At 22.0% G+C, this 16,163-nt stretch overlaps 1 protein-coding gene across 3 annotated transcripts in view; it reads right to left on the bottom strand.

Moving 5' to 3' along the window:
• SNF4Agamma (SNF4/AMP-activated protein kinase gamma subunit) overlaps positions 1-16,163 on the bottom strand; it is a 514,590-nt gene that overhangs the window by 343,480 nt on the left and 154,947 nt on the right. The gene's annotated exons all lie outside the window — the stretch shown is intronic.

The following is a 16,163-nucleotide window of genomic DNA, read 5'->3' on the forward strand; positions in this document are numbered from 1 at the left end:
CATTAAGGCATTTGCTACTAGATCCCTTAGAATTTATAAATTTTATTTCTACAGCAAATTTTATCAAAATTTTATTTCTATAGAAAATTTTGTAAAAATTTAATTTCTTTAGAAAATTTTTGCAAAATTTTATTTCTATAGGAAATTTAATCAAAATTTTTTTTCTATAGAAAATTTCGTTAAAATTTTCTTTGTATATAAATTTTTTACAAAATTTTATTTCTATCGAAAATGTTTGCACAATTTTAGTTCTATAGAAAATTTTGTCAAAATTTTATTTCTAAAGAAAATTTTGTCAAAATTTTGTTTCTATAGAAAATTTTGTCAACATTTTATTTCTATAGAAAATGTTTGCAATATTTTATAATTTAATTTTTGTCAAAATTTTATTTCTAGGGAAATTTTCGTCAAAATTCTATTTCTATAAAAATTTTTGCAAAATTGTATTTCTATAGAAAATTTTGTTAAGATTTTGATTCTATAGAAAATTTTGTCAACATTTTATTTCTATAGAAAATGTTTGCAAAATTTTATTTCTATAGAAAATTTTTGTCAAAATTTTATTTCTAGGGAAATTTTTGTCAAAATTCTATTCCTATAAAAAATTTTTGCAAAATTGTATTTCTATAGAAAATTTTGTCAAAATTTTATTTTTATAGAAAATTTTTGCAGATTTTTTTTCTATAGAAAATTTTGTCAAAATTTTATTTCTAAAGAAAATTTTGTCAAAATTTTGTTTCTATAGAACATTTTGTCAACATTTTATTTCTATTGAAAATGTTTGCAATATTTTATTTCTATAGAAAATTTTTGTCAAAATTTTATTTCTAGGGAAATTTTTGTCAAAATTCTATTTCTATAAACATTTTTGCAAAATTGTATTTCTATAGAAAATTTTGTCAAGATTTTGTCAACATTTTATTTCTATAGAAAATGTTTGCAAAATTTTATTTCTATAGAAAATTTTTGTCAAAATTTTATTGCTAGGGAAATTTTTGTCAAAATTCTATTTCTATAAATATTTTTGCAAAATTGTATTTCTATAGAACATTTTGTCAAAATTTTATTTTTATAGAAAATTTTTGCAGAATTTTTTTTCTATAGAAAATTTTGTCAATATTTTATTTCTAAAGAAAATTTTGTCAAAAGTTTGTTTCCATAGAAAATTTTGTCAACATTTTATTTCTATAGAAAATGTTTGCAATATTTTATTTCTATAGAAAATTTTTGTCAAAATTTTATTTCTAGGGAAATTTTTGTCAAAATTCTATTTCTATAAAAATTTTTTGCAAAAATGTATTTCTATAGAAATTTTTGTCAAAATTTTAGTTTTATAGAAAATTTTTGCAGAATTTTATTTCTATCGAAAATTTTGTCAAAATTTTATTTCTATAGAAAATTTTGTCAAAATTTTATTTTTATAGAAAATTTTGTTAAAATTTTATTTCTTTAGAAAATTTTAGCAAAATTTTATTTCTTTAGAAAATTTTAGCAAAATTTTATTTCTATAGCAAATTTTGTCGAAATTTTATTTTTATAGAAAATTTTGTCAAAATTTTATTTCTGCAGAAAATTTCGTCAACATTTTGTTTGTATAGAAAATTTTATTTCTATAGAAAATTTTGTCAACATTTTATTTCTATAGAAAATTTTGACATAATTTTGTTTTTATAGAAAATTTTGTCAAAATTTTATTTCTATAGACAATTTTGTCAAAATTTTATTTCTATAGAAAATTTTAGGTAGCCACCGTGGTGCAATGGTTAGCATGCCCGCCTTGCATACACAAGATCGTGGGTTCGATTCCTGCTTCGACCGAATACCAAAAAGTTTTTCAATGGTGGATTATCCCACCTCAGTAATGCTGGTGACATTTCTGAGGGTTTCAAAGCTTCTCTAAGTGGTTTCACTGCAATGTGGAACGCCGTCCGGACTCGGCTATAAAAATGAAGTCCCTTGTCATTGAGCTTAACATGGAATCGGACAGCACTCAGTAATAAGAGAGAAGTTCATCAAGGTGGTATCACAATGGACTGAATAGTCTAAGTGAGCCTGATACATCGGGCTGCGACCTAACCTAACCTTGTCAAAATTTTATTTCTATAGACAATTTTGTCAAAATTTTATTTCTATAGAAAATTTTTTGCAAATATTTATTTTTTGCAAATATTTATTTCTATAGAAAATTTTGTCATAATTTGATTTCTATAGAAAATTTTGTCGAAATTTTATTTTTAGAGAAAATATTTTTTTAAAAATTGTAATTTTCTAGACAATTTTGTCAAAATTTTATGTTTATAGAAAATTTTGTCAAAATTTTATTTTTTTTAGAAAATTTTGAAAAAAATTTATTTTTATAGAAAATTTTGTCAAAATTTTATTTCTTTAGAAAATTTTGTCAAAATTTTATTTCTATTGAAAATTTTGCCAAAAATTTTATTTCTATGTGGTGTCACAATAGACTGAATAGTCTAAGTGAGCCTGATACATCGGGCTGCCACCTAACCTAACCTTGTCAAAATTTTAATTCTATAGACAATTTTGTCAAAATTTTATTTCTATAGAAATTTTTTTGGATTTTTTTTCTAATTTTTTGCAAAAATTTATTTCTATAGAAAATTTTGTCATAATTTGATTTCTATAGAAAATTTTGTCGAAGTTTTATTTTTAGAGAAAGTAGTTTTTTTTAAAATTGTAATTTTCTAGAACAATTTTGTCAAAATTTTATGTTTATAGAAAATTTTGTCAAAATTTTATTTCTTTAGAAAATTTTGTCAAAATTTTATTTCTATAGAAACTTTTGTCAAAAATTTATTTCTATAGAAAATTTTGTCAAAATTTTATTTCTATAGAAAATTTTGTCCAAATTTTATTTCTATAGAAAATTTTTTTTTTAAATTTTATTTTTATAGACAATTTTGTCGGAGTTTTATTTTTGTAGAAAATTTTGTCAAAATTTTATTTCTATAGAAAATTTGGTCAAAATTTTATTTCTATAGAAAATTTTGTCAACATTTTATTTTTATAGAAAATTTTGCAAAATTTTATTTCTTTAGAAAATTTTGTCAAAATTTTATTTTTATAGAAAATTTTGTCAAAATTGTATTTCTATAGAAAATTTCGTCAAAATTTTATTTCTATAGAAAATTTTTTGCAAAATTTTATTTTTTTTAGAAAATTTCGTCAAAATTTTATTTCCATAGAAAATTTTTGTCAGAATTTTATTTCTATAGACAATTTAGTCAAAAATTTATTTCTATAGAAAATTTTGACAAAATTTTATTTCCATAGAAAATTTTTGTCAGAATTTTATTTCTATAGACAATTTAGTCAAAATTTTATTTCTATAGACAATTTAGTCAAAATTTTATTTCTATAGAAAATTTTGACAAAATTTTATTTCTATAGAAAATTTTGTCAAAATTTTATTTTTATAGAATAAAAAAAAAATTTGTCAAAATTTTATTTTTATAGAAGTAAACAAAATTTTGTCAATTTTTTTTTATAGAAAATTTTGTCAAAATTTTTTTTATAGAAAATTTTGTCAAACTTTTATTTCTATATTTTTGTTACAATTTTATTGCTATAGAGAATTTTGTCAAAATGTTATTTTTATAGAAAATTTTGTCAAAATTTTATTTCTGTAGAAAATTTTGTCAAAATTTTATTTCTATTGAAAATTTTGCCAAAAATTTTATTTCTATGTGGTGTCACAATAGACTGAATAGTCTAAGTGAGCCTGATACATCGGGCTGCCACCTAACCTAACCTTGTAAAAATTTTAATTCTATAGACAATTTTGTCAAAATTTTATGTCTATAGAAATTTTTTTGGATTTTTTTTTTTTTATTTTTTGCAAAAATTTTTTTCTATAGAAAATTTTGTCATAATTTGATTTCTATAGAAAATTTTGTCGAAATTTTATTTTTAGAGAAAGTAGTTTTTTTAAAAATTGTAATTTTCTCGACAATTTTGTCAAAATTTTATGTTTATAGAAAAATTTGTCAAAATTTTATTTTTTTAGAAAATTTTGAAAAAAAAATTATTTTTATAGAAAATTTTGTCAAAATTTTATTTCTTTAGAAAATTTTGTCATAATTTTATTTCTATAGAAAATTTTGTCAAAATTTTATTTCTATGTGGTATCACTATAGACTGAATAGTCTAAGTGAGCCTGATACATCGGGCTGCCACTTAACCTAAACTTGTCAAAATTTTAATTCTATAGACAATTTTGTCAAAATTTTATTTCTATAGAAATTTTTTTGGATTTTTTTTTAATTTTTTGTAAAAATTTATTTCTATAGAAAATTTTGTCATAATTTGATTTCTATAGAAAATTTTGTCGAAATTTTATTTTTAGAGAAAGTAGTTTTTTTAAAAATTGTAATTTTCTATACAATTTTGTCAAAATTTTATGTTTATAGAAAATTTTGTCAAAATTTTATTTTTTTTTAGAAAAATTTGAAAAAAAAAATAATTTTTATAGAAAATTTTGTCAAAATTTTATTTCTTTAGAAAATTTTGTCAAAAATTTATTTCTATAGAAAATTTTGTCAAAATTTTATTTCTATAAAAAATTTTGTCAAAATTTTATTTCTATAGAAAATTTTGTCCAAATTTTATTTCTATAGAAAATTTTTTTCAAAATTTTATTTATATAGAAAATTTTTGCAAAATTTTATTTTTATAGACAATTTTGTCGGAGTTTTATTTTTATAGACAATTTTGTCGGAGTTTTATTTTTATAGAAAATTTTGTCAAAATGCATGGCTTTAAGCTGAGATCAAAAAAAAAAAAAAAAAAAAAAAAAAAAAAAAAAAAAAAAAACAATAACGATTGAAGAGAAGCCAACAATAACAAACAAACAGAAAATGTTATTTCTATAGAAAATTTTGTCAAAATTTTATTTCTATTGAAAATTTTGTCAACATTTTATTTTCATAGAAAATTTTGCAAAATTTTATTTCTTTAGAAAATTTTGTCAAAATTTTATTTCTATAGACAATTTAGTCAAAATTTTATTTCTATAGAAAATTTTGTAAAAATTTTCTTTCTATAGAAAATTTTTTGCAAAATTTTATTTCTGTCTATAGAAAATTTTGTCAAAATTGTATTTCTATAGAAATTTTTGTTAAAATTTTATTTCTATAGAAATTTTTGTCAAAATTTTATTTCTACAGAGAATTTTTTGCAAAATTTTATTTCTATAGAAAATTTTGCAAAATTTTATTTCTTTAGAAAATTTTGTCAAAATTTTATTTTTATAGAAAATTTTGTCAAAATTGTATTTCTATAGAAAATTTCGTCAAAATTTTATTTCTATAGAAAATTTTTTGCAAAATTTTATTTTTTAGAAAATTTTGTCAAAATTTTATTTCCATAGAAAATTTTTGTCAGAATTTTATTTCTAAAGACAATTTAGTCAAAATTTTATTTCTATAGAAAATTTTGACAAAATTTTATTTCTATAGAAAATTTTGTCAAAATTTTATTTTTATAGAAGTAAAAAAAAAATTTGTAAAAATTTTATTTTTATAGAAGTAAACAAAATTTTGTCAATTTTTTTTTATAGAAAATTTTGTCAAAAATTTTTTTTATAGAAAATTTTGTCAAAGTTTTATTTCTATATTTTTGTCACAATTTTATTGCTATAGAGAATTTTGTCAAAATGTTATTTCTATAGAAAATGTTGTGAAAACTTTATTTCTATAGAAAATTATGTCAAAATTTTATTTCTTTAGTAAATTTTGTCGGAATTTTATTTTTATAGAAAATTTTATATCTATAGAAAATTTTTTGCAAATTTTATTTCTATAGAAAATTTTGTCAAAATTGTATTTCTATAGAAATTTTTGTTAAGATTTTATTTCTATAGAAATTTTTGTAAAAATTTTATTTTTATAGAAAATTTTGTCAAAATTTTATTTCTATAGAGAATTTTTTGCAAAATTTTATTTCTATAGAAAATTTTGTCAAAATTTTATTTCTATAGAAAATTTTGTCAACATTTTATTTCTATTTCATTTTATTTATTATATTAAATAACTCTAGTACAAAGTTGTAAGACACATGTCTTGATATACTTGATGTTTGTGTCGTTTGTCTTTATGAAGTATTTTTAGGGCAAATTATTGTGGTTTTATTTATGAGTTAATTTAAAAATTAAATTATTATAAAACCTAGCTTATTGTGTTTAATAAAATTAACACCATAATAAACTTTAACCAAAACCTTTTTTAGCCACACAAGAAACTGCTTATTTTATGCAAAACAAATCATCACAAAATAAATCCCAATTTACTCCCAATGGCTTTGAAACTATTCCCAAAAATTTATGGTAACCAATTGAAGATAAGTGATTTATATTTCTTCTACCTGGTATATAAAAGAAATGCCAATAATTTTCTATAAGCCTTAAACTTGCTAATTGGAAACTTATAGCTAAGCAAGATAGCGATAACGCCAAACAATTATCATTAGAAAATAATAATATTGATATTGTGATATCAATAAAGCAAAAACAAAAACTCGAAACACATGATATACTTTGAAGTAACCTGATTTCTTATTTTCAAAATAAAAAATAAAATAACATAATAGGCAGAGATTGATTAACTTGAAAATAAATACCAAATATATGGCATTATGGCAAATATGTGGTTGAAAAACCACATTACAAACAAAATGAAATTAATATGCGAGGGTTTGGTTAATAATACAAATTAATAAAAAAATAACCTAAAGAAACAAGTGTTTGTTGACAGCAAAGAAAGTATTGAGACTAAACAAGGTGACTTAATCAATACGAATAATCGAAATTTATACTCAATAAGACAAAGCACATAGCCTATATGTAGAGGAGTCAAAATAATAATTTTATAGAATCAAGTTTTAACAAATTGAGATGAAATTTAGTCAACATTATTATTATTCTATTTGAGCTTTTTGGACAAAAAAAAAGATTAAGGAATTTCATTAACTGAGACATGGAAAAGAAATGGAAATGAAAGTAAAAGTCAAATAAATCAAAGTAAGAAAATAAAATTAAAATAATTTAAATTAATTTATTCAAAGTATTTAATTTATTTTTCTTCTAATTTTTACTCCGCATAGATGTACTCTCAACGCTAGATTGCCGTTTAGACCGAGCACCAAAAAAGTTTTTCAGCGGTAGTTTATCCCTCTCACTAATGATGTTGACATTCCTGTGTATTTCATAGTTTCTCTTCAGTTATAAGACGGAGATTCCTTGTTATTGAGCTAAATATAGAATCGGGTAGCACTCATTATTAAGAGTAAACTTCACCACCTGTCCAACTGGCAATCCTACGAAAATTTGATCCTACGAAATATTGCCACTAACTGACCTATCACAGGACTAGTACCAGTGCTCGAGTTTGTCGTAGTTTTTTTTTTTTTTTTAAATTTTCACATAATTTATTGGTTTCTATACTCTCTTTATTTTAAAATTTTATTTGATCTAGACATTTACCTATGGGCCAATATAGTCCAAAAGATTTTCTTTGTGGTGCAATTTGGATGATCAAAATAATACCGGTACCTAAGGTTTTTTTTCCAGACTGGTTCATGAGGACCTGTCTAGTCGTACTAAGTTCTCCCAGGTCATGTAGTTTGAAATGAGTCAAAGCCGTGGCCTGCAGTCTAAATTTATCCCCGTCAATGACAAACCCGTGTTGAAGTGACCGGTCCTTTCCATACGTTTCGGCCAGAACTGACACTAGTCCATTCACACCAGGAAGTAGTCCTGTACCGGTTCTGGTGTAGATCCATTTAACGTAGCGAAGCTGCTACTCCATCTAACCTAACTTTACCTAGTTACCCGGCCATTGAATACATGTTTCCAAACATTTTAATGGAATCTAAATATCTTGGGAATGTCGTACTTTGTGGACATTTCCTACGGACTTAAGCCATTCTCACAATCGTCAAATATTGCTGATTTTTATACCCTCCATCATAGGATGGGGGTATATTAACTTTGTCATTCCGTTTGTAACACATCGAAATATTGCTCTTAGACCCCATAAAGTATATATATTCTGGGTCGTGGTGAAATTCTGAGTCGATCTAAGCATGTCCGTCCCTCTGTTGAAATCACGCTAACTTCCGAACGAAACAAGCTATCGACTTGAAACTTGGCACAAGTAGTTGTTATCGATGTAGGTCGGATGGTATTGAAAATGGGCCATATCGGTCCACTTTTACGTATAGCCCCCATATAAAGGGACCCTCAGATTTGGCTTGTGGAGCCTCTAACAGAAGCATATTTCATCCGATCCGGCTGAAATTTGGTACATGGTATTGGTATATGGTCTCTAACAACCGTGCAAAAATTGGTCTATATCGGTCCATAATTATATATAGCGCCCATATAAACCGATCCCCAGATTTGGGTTGCGGAGCCTCAAATAAAAGCAAATTTCATCCGATCCGCCTGAAATTTGGTACATGATATTAGTATATGGTCTCTAACAACCATGCAAAAATTGGTCCACATCGGTTCATAATTATATATAGCCCCCATATAAACCGATCCCCACATTTGGCTTGCGAAGTCTCCAAGAGAAGCAAATTTCATCCAATCCGGTTGTAATTTGGAACATGGTGTTAGTATAAGATCTTTAACAACCGTGCTAGAATTGGTCCATATCGGTCCATAATTATATATAGCCCCCATATAAAACGTTCTCAAGATTTGACCTCCGGAGCCTCTTGGAGGAGCAAAATTCATCCGATCCGGTTCAAATTAGGAACGTGGTGTTAGTATATGGTCGCTAAGAACCATACCAAAATTGGTGCAATCATAATCATGGTTGCAACTAGAGCCAAAAAAATTTTATTTCTAGAAAAAATTTTGTTAAAATTTTATTCCGTTCATAATAAAATTTTCATTATTGTCAAAATTTTATTTCTATAGAAAATTTTGTTCAAATTTTATTCGGTTCATAATTATGGTTGCCACTCGAGCCAAAAAAAATCTACCAAGATTTTATTTTTATAGGAAATTTTGTCAAAAGTTTATTTCTATAGAAAATTTTGTTAAAATTTTATTTCTGTAGAAATTTTTGTCAAAATTTTCTTTCTATAGAAAATTTTGTCAAAATTTTTATTTCTATTGAAAATTTTGTGACAATTTTATTCCTATAGAAAATTTTGTTAAAATTTTATTTCTGTAGAAAATTTTGTGAAAATTGTATGTCTACTTTGTCAAACTGAATTATATACGTATTGGATGGATCTTTTTTGATTTAATATATACCACGTATGGACTTACATACAATTTAGAAGATGGTGTTAGGAGGTTTTAAGATACCTTGCCATCGGCAAGCGTTACCGCAACTTAAGTAATTCGATTGTGGATGGCAGTGTTTAGAAGAAGTTTCTACGCAATCCATGATGGAGGGTACATAAGATTCGGCCTGGCCGAACTTACGGCCGTATATACTTGTTTTTTGTTTATTTTCTTAAGATTAAAAGCGTTTTCGTTAAATTTAACATACATTTTGTTCAACTGTTCGTTATTTATGTTATCTTAGAATTTGGACGTTCGTTATCTTATATCATTTAATTAAATTATAATTATATAGTATAATTAAATTATAATAAACGGAATTTAATTAATAATAGCAAATAATTACTTTTTAATTAATAATTAATTAAATGGAACTAAATTTAATGAAATAAAACTACAATAAAGCAAATTAAAACAATAAAATTGTTTATTTTCGTAAGATTAAAAGCCTTTTCGTTAAATTTAACATAAATTTTGTTCAATTGTTCGTTATTTATGTTATGTTAGAATTTGGACGTTCGTTATCTTATATCATTGAATTAAATTATAATTATATAGCATAATTAAATTATAATGAATGGAATTTAATTAATAATAGCAAATAATTACTTTTTAATTAATAATTAATTAAATGGAACTAAATTTAATGAAATAAAACTACAATAAAGCAAATTAAAACAATAAAATTACCCAAATTAAGTTTAATTTAATTAACTTCACTACAAATTTAATAAGATTGATGTATTAAATAGATTTAATTTATTTTTATTATAATGTTTTAAATTATTTTAATTTATAAACTTTTATTAAATTGTATTAAACTAAATTTAATTAATAATAGTCAATAATTAAATTTTAAAATTAATTTAATGGTCACGTAAGTCCCATCCTCTCAAAAAATTGTGCCGAAAATTTCAATTTTCTGCAAAATTTTGAGACATATGTGTGAATGTAGCTGTGAGTGATAATGCCACAAGTAGGTTGTTTAATTTTAGATAAAGAAAATTGGTCAGGAAGACCATTTAATATTTTTCCTGGTGATCAAAAAATAAATCTATCATTGGTTAAAGCAGAAAATACCTCTGTTGACTCGTTACAGTGCTCTGTTATCTTCTTTATGAAGCTCTGTTAACTAATTAACAGAGCTCTGCAAAAAAAATGGTTTGTGTCTCTGCTAACTTAATTCGGAATTTATCCTCAGGCACATAAATTAATTTATTTATTTAGTGTAAATTAATTTACAAAAAATATAAAAAGTAACATTAGGACTGGTTGCCAGGACCTTCACCTAAACACATAAATTAATTTATTAAATAGACTTAATTAATTTTTCTTTTATATTGTATTTAAATTATTTTTATTTATATTAATTTAGTTTTTATGTATCTAATTTATTATTATATTTAGTTATTTTAATTTTTGTTATTCTAATTTAAATATATGTTTAATAAAATTATTTTTTTAAATAGTCTTAATTTATTTTTTTTTAATGTACATTAATTTATTGTTTTTTATGTATTTACTTTATTTTTTATTTATTATTATATTTAGTTATTTAGTTTTTGGTAATCTAATTTATTTTAATTTAACTACCGTTTTATTTTTTTTTTATTTTTTGTAAGTGTAAATAATGTAATAATACAAAACTATTGTGGCACCAATTATTCAAATGACAAATATAGCCCCAGGACTTCATCTTAATTTGTATGTCAAACAATTCAATTAAAAATTTTGTGCTAACTCTGATTCCTGATTTCTTTTTAACTCAATTACAATTAATTTATTATAATAAAAAATTATTACATTAATTAAAGATTTAATATTTTTTTATTATTTTGTAGTTAAACTTTTTTTTAAATTATATTAATTTATTTTTATTTTATTCATTCACTCTGATTTTTAAACTCAATTAATATTTATTATAATAAAATAAAATTTATTATAATAAAAATACAAAAAAAAATATTATATTCTAAAAAGATTTAATATATTTTTATTTTATGCATATAATTTATTTTAATTTAATTATTATATTTTTATTTTAAAAATATTGTGGCAACAAATGACGAATATACCACAGCACGTGACCATTTCATCTTAATTTGTATGCCATACAATAGAATTAAATATTTTCCGCTCCCTCTGGTTCCTGATTTTTTTTTAAGCCAGTTAAAATTAATTTATTATAATAAAAAATTATTATATTAATTAAAGATTTAATATTTTTTTTTATTATTTTGTTGTTAAACTTTTTTTAAATTATATAAAGTTATTTTTATTTTATTCAATATTCAACTTATCATATTTTTTTTTTAATTTACATTAATTTATGTTAATCAAATTTATCTCAATTTAATTATTACCCAAATTTAGTTTAATTTAATTAACTTCACTACAAATTTAATAAGATTGATGTATTAAATAGATTTATTTTTATTATATTGTTTTAACTTATTTTAATTTATAAACTTTTATTAAATTGTATTAAACAGAATTTATTTAATAATAGTCAATAATTAAATTTTAATTAATAATTAATTGAATTGAACCAAATTAAATTAAATAATATTAAAATTAATAAAACTAAGACAAAAATTAAACTACTTTAAAATTAATTTATTAAATATATATTTGATAAAATTAATTTATTAAATAGACTTAATTTATTTTTATACCCTGCGCCACACTGTGGAACAGGGTATTATAAGTTAGTGCATATGTTTGTAACACCCAGAAGGAGACGAGATAGACACATGGTGTCTTTGGCAATAATGCTCAGGGTGGGTCCCTGAGTCGATATAACCATGTCCGTCTGTCCGTCTGTACGTCCGACCGTCCGTCTGTCTGTGAACACATTTTTGTGATCAAAGTCTAGGTCGCAATTTAAGTTCAATCGCCTTCAAATTTGGCACATGTCCCTTATTTGGGTCAGAATAGAACCCTATTGATTTTGGAAGAAATCGGTTCAGATTTAGATATAGCTCCCATATATATCTTTCGCCCGATATTCACTAATATGGACCCAGCAGCCAGAGTTTTATACCGATTTGCTTGAAATTTTATACAAAGATGACACTTAGTCGTATAGTCAAGTGTGCAAAATTTGATTGAAATCGGTTCAGATTTAGATATAGCTCCCATATATATCTTTCGCCCGATATGGACTTATATGGCCCCAGAAGCCAGATTTTTGGCCGAATTTGGTTGAAATTTTGCATTAGGAGTACAATTAGTAGTATAGTCAAGTGTGCAAAATTTGATTGAAATCGGTTCAGATGTAGATATAGCTCCCATATATATCTTTCGCCCGATATGGACTAATATGGTCCTAAAAGCCAGAGTTTTGGCCCATTTTGGTTGAAATTTTGCACAGGTAGTAGATTTAGCATTGTAGCTATGCGTGCCAAATTTGGTTGAAATCGATTCAGATTTAGATATAGCTCCCATATATATCTTTCGACCGATATGCACTTATATGGACCCAGAAGCCAGAGTTTTATACCGATTAGCTTGAATTTTTGCACAAGGAGTACAATTGGTAGTATAGTCATGTGTGCCAAATTTGATTGAAATCGATTGAAATATATTATTTTCGCCCGATATGGACTTATATGGCCCCAGAAGCCAGAGTTTTGGCCCAATTTGGTTGAAATTTTGCACTAGGAGTACAATTAGTAATATAGTCATGTGTGCCAAATTTGATTGAAATCGATTCATATTTAGATATAGCTCCCATATATATGTTTTTCTGATTTCGACAAAAATGGTCAAAATACCAACATTTTCCTTGTAAAATCGCCACTGCTTAGTCGAAAAGTTGTAAAAATGACTCTAATTTTCCTAAACTTCTAATACATATATATCAAGCGATAAATCATAAATAAACTTTTGCGAAGTTTCCTTAAAATTGTTTCAGATTTAAATGTTTCCCATATTTTTTACTAAAATTGTGCATTAGCCAACTTAAAGTTTGAGTCTATAGATTTTGTAAAAGTCTATCAAATTCTGTCCAAATCGAGTGATATTTAAATGTATGTATTTGGGACAAACCTTTATATATAGCACCCAACACATTTGACGGATGTGATATGGTATCGAAAATTTAGATCTACAAAGTGGTGCAGGGTATAATATAGTCGGCCCCGCCCGACTTTAGACTTTCCTTACTTGTTTTATATTGTATTTAAATTATTTTTATTTATATTAATTTATTTTTTATGTATCTAATTTATTTTTAATTTAATTTATTTTAATTTTTATTCTATTCTAATTTAAATATATGTTTAATAAAATTAAAATTTAATTAATAGACTTAATTTATTTTTTTATAATGTACATTAAATTTTTTTTGTGTATCTACTTTATTTTTAATTTATTATTATATTTAATTATTTTAATTTTTGTTAATCTAATTTATTTTAGTTTAATTACCATTTTTTTATTTTTTGTAAATGTAAATATTTTAATAATACAAAACTATTATGGCACCAATTATTCAAATGACAAATATACCTCAGGACGTCATCATAATTTGTATGTCAAACAATTCAATTAAAACGTTTGTGCTACCTCTGTTTTAATTATTTATTTAATTATTTAATTATTATATTTTTATTTTAATTTTTATATATTGTAAATAGTTTAATAATACAAAACTATTGTGGCACTAAATGACGAATATATGTTACCTCAGCACGTGACCATTTCATCTTAATTTGTATGCCATACAATTCAATTAAATATTTTCCGGTGCCTCTGGTTCCTGATTTTTTTAACTCACTTAAAATTTATTATAATAAAAAATTATTATATTAATTAAAGATCTAATATTTTATTATTTTGTAGTTAAACTTTTTTTAAATTATATAATAATTTATTTTTATTTTATTCATTCAATTTATCATAGTTTTTTTTTAATTTACATTAATTTATGTTAATCAAATTTATTTCAATTTAATTATTATAACTTTTGTGGCACCAATTATTCCAATGACTAATATACCTCAGCACGTGACCATTTCATCTTAATTTGTATGTTAGACAATTCAATTAAAAATTTCCCGCTCCCTCTGATTTTCAAAATTAAAATTTATTTATTATAATAGAAAATTATGAGAAAATATAAAAAAATTATAATAATAATAAAAGATTTAATTTATTTTTATTATATTGTATTTAAATTATTTTAATTTATATTGATATATGTTAGTCAAATTTATTTTAATTTAATTCATATTTTATTTTTAGTTTTCTTAACTTGTATGTTAAATAACTTAATTAAAATTTTTGTGCTCCCTCTGATTTCTAATTTTGTTAAAATTAATTTATTATAATAAAAAATTATAAAAAATATTACAATAATACAATATTTAATTTTTTTATTATATTATAATCAAACTATTTTAATTTATATTAATTTATTTTTATTTTATGCATTTTATTTATTATATTTATTTATTTTAATTTATATTGATCTATTTTAATCTATTTTATTTTAATTTATTTATTAATATTTATTTATTTTATTTTTTTTATTGTAAATAATTTCATAATACAAAACTGAATAATTGGTGCAACAACAATTATTCCAATGACTAATATACCTCAGCACGTGACCATTTCATCTTAATTTGTATGTTAAACAATTCAATCAAAAACGTTCCGCTCCCTCTGATTTTCAAAATTAAAATTTATTTATTATAATAGAAAATTATGAGAAAATAAAAAAAAATAATAATAATAAAAATAATAATAGATTTAATTTATTTTTATTATATTGTATTTAAATTATTTTAATTTATATTGATTTATGTTAGTCAAATATATTTTAATTTAATTCATATTTTATTTTTAGTTTTCTTAACTTGTATGTTAAATAACTTAATTAAAATTTTTCTGCTCCCTCTGATTTCTAATTTTTTTAAAATTAATTTATTATAATAAAAAATTATAAAAAATATTACAATAATACAATATTTAATTTTTTTATTATATTATAATCAAACTATTTTAATTTATATTAATTTATTTTTATTTTATGCATTTAATTTATTATATTTATTTATTTTAATTTATATTGATCTATTTTAATCTATTTTATTTTAATTTATTTATTAATATTTATTTATTTTATTTTTTTTTATTCTAAATAATTTCATAATACAAAACTGAATAATTGGTGAACAACAATTTTTCAAATGACTAATATATCTCAGCACGTGACCATTTCATCTTAATTTGTATGTCAAACAATTCAATCAAAAACGTTCCGCTCCCTCTGATTTTCAAAATTAAAATTTATTTATTATAATAGAAAATTATGAGAAAATAAAAAAAAATAATAATAATAAAAATAATAATAGATTTAATTTATTTTTATTATATTGTATTTAAATTATTTTAATTTATATTGATTTATGTTAGTCAAATATATTTTAATTTAATTCATATTTTATTTTTAGTTTTCTTAACTTTTATGTTAAATAACTTAATTAAAATTTTTGTGCTCCCTCTGATTTCTAATTTTTTTAAAATTAATTTATTATAATAAAAAATTATAAAAAATATTACAATAATACAATATTTAATTTTTTTTATTATATTATAATCAAACTATTTTAATTTATATTAATTTATTTTTATTTTATGCATTTAATTTATTATATTTATTTATTTTAATTTATATTGATCTATTTTAATCTATTTTATTTTAATTTATTTATTAATATTTATTTATTTTATTTTTTTTTATTGTAAATAATTTCATAATACAAAACTGAATAATTGGTGCAACAACAATTATTCCAATGACTAATATACCTCAGCACGTGACCATTTCATCTTAATT

The sequence above is a fragment of the Haematobia irritans genome, chromosome 1 (genome assembly GCF_050003625.1).
Source record: "Haematobia irritans isolate KBUSLIRL chromosome 1, ASM5000362v1, whole genome shotgun sequence".
NCBI classification, from domain to species: Eukaryota; Metazoa; Arthropoda; class Insecta; order Diptera; family Muscidae; genus Haematobia; species Haematobia irritans.